General features: G+C 41.4%; 1 long non-coding RNA gene across 1 annotated transcript; it reads right to left on the bottom strand.

Moving 5' to 3' along the window:
* Positions 1 to 272: 272 nt before the first annotated feature.
* On the bottom strand, positions 273 to 1,472 carry LOC104952835 (uncharacterized). The gene is made up of 3 exons (XR_799142.1): positions 808 to 1,472; positions 512 to 570; positions 273 to 335 (listed from the first exon to the last, which is right to left on the bottom strand). It is a non-coding gene; the product is annotated as an uncharacterized lncRNA (long non-coding RNA).
* Positions 1,473 to 2,205: the final 733 nt, after the last annotated feature.

Raw genomic sequence — 2,205 nt, forward strand, 5'->3', positions numbered from 1 at the left:
TTGTTGAAATGTTAATAAATGGGAGCTTCCTCAAACAGCCATCTCTTTCCCGACAATCCCCTCTGTGCACGAACCCTTACATATGGTAATTAAACATTAAAACACCTGCGGTTTATAGTCCAGTGCGGCTTATATATGTACACATCATTCAATTTAGCTGCTGCGGCTTATATTCAGGTGCGCCTTATAGTCCGAAATGTACGGTACTCAAAATGGGCGCTACATGTGCAGTGTGTCGGGCTGCAGCGGGAGGTTTCTGTGACCTCACCTTCTTCTCCTTCAGGTAGTAGCCGATGGCAAAGTTTCTGTCTCCAGACTCTCGCTCCGACTGGAATCTGGGACACACACACAAAGGGAGAGCTTTGTTCTTCACACAGCGTGACTCAGCTTGTTATATAAACCTCTCCTCGGTGATACAGCAGTGTCCTTGAGGATTCCTTTGTGAGAAATCAATACCACGTGCAGCTATAGAGTGAAGTATGTGTCTGTAGTAATATGTAGCTGTACTCACGTGGCGTTGCTGAAGCCGACGTACTCGTTTCCTGCCAGTTTGTTCATGAAGTTCATCACCTGAGGAGCAGCAGAGAACCTTTATCACATGTTACTTTTACATGTCACTTGTTAGACGCACAGGAGCCATTTGGGGTGACGTGTCTCAGGGACACAACGACATGCTGACTGCAGTGGGGTTTGAACCCGTGTCCCCCTGATCCTAACACCAACGCTCTATCCACTGCGCCACACGCCTATTCAACAATGATGACCAAAATGCACGTATTTTAACCCAAAAACCTCAGTCATACTCACATAATCAAACTTCTCAGCGTTGCTTGCCCCTTGCTGAAACACAAACAGAATCATGTTACAAAAGGAATCTAAAAACACATCAAAGTGCAACTAACAGTTACCCGAGTCATGACACTAGCACTAAACTACAACAGGACGCATCTAGTGTTTTTAAATCATCCTCAATGAAACCATCGGGAGAATTAAGATTAGAGGAGACTAGATGAGATGGAGGTGAAACAAAACAGTTAATCCACTCTAATGCAACAGACTACAGTAGTGCTCAACGTTTTATCAGCCAAGGGCTTTCAATTGTATCAAATACAAACTAAAATGATGCGACTGAATTATGGCCATTCATTAGTCAGAGTAAGTAAATACAAATGTAAACAAAGACGCCTGGTCTACAGTCAAAATGGAGCATGATATTAAACCGCTGTTTGAACTCGAGCCACAGCTGTACTGTTTATAATGTGGACGTATAAACAGTGTTTGGTAATGCAGGTGAAAAGTAATAAAGCCACATTTAAACATTCATAAAACAGCCATGTGAAGGCTAAAAGCTTGTCACAAATCCAGACCAAAGAGGGGAAATACAAATAATTAAAAAGGGAAAAATTACCAAAGTCATTGACCTGTTGCAGTGCTCATAATTTCCCAAAGATCCTACTGCTGTAAAATATGCAACAACACATAAAACCACACAACGAGCCTCGAAAAGGTACATTGCACATGAGGTTATCTGGAGATCAGATAAGGGGGGGGGGCATGCACACAAGCTTTTGAATGATTGTTTTGTTCAATCAACCTGAGACTGCACACATATGACTGGATGATTATAGCAGCTGGTCAAAGGTTTTTATGGTGTTTGGACTCAGGACTTGTAATCACACCACTGTGTGTTTAAAAGCAAAAAAGTCAGAAACAGAAGTCATTTTTATGATTTCCTTAAAACATTACATTCTTTTCCTTAACTCTGTGAATGTGAAGACTGTGAAGCTTGATTAAATACTGCTCTCCTGACGGTGTGTATATTATGATCTAATATTCCAACATCTCTATAGAGAGGCGAAGTCCCGCCCATCTACTTCCGGGCCATGGGACCTTATTTCGGAAAAATTATGTATTGAAGTCAATGGAGAGAGAAAACCTATCTTTCGATCCCGTTTGAATTGTGCCACGAATTACACATATGATGTTTGTCAATCTTAAAAAATCATTTCCATGTCAAAAAAGTCACAGTTTGTCTAAAAACTGTTGAAATATAAGACTATGAAAAATACGCAACTAGAAAGACTACAAATCCCAGAATCCCAGTCCCGCATGCTGGCTCTTACGGAACCGACTAACTCCCCTTGTGTGTATGTACAGCTCTCAACATGCCCAGACTTGGAGTGATTTTCACCTCTTTTAATACTT

This window comes from Notothenia coriiceps, unplaced genomic scaffold (genome assembly GCF_000735185.1).
Source record: "Notothenia coriiceps isolate Sejong01 unplaced genomic scaffold, NC01 NC01_scaffold00020612, whole genome shotgun sequence".
NCBI lineage: Eukaryota > Metazoa > Chordata > Actinopteri > Perciformes > Nototheniidae > Notothenia > Notothenia coriiceps.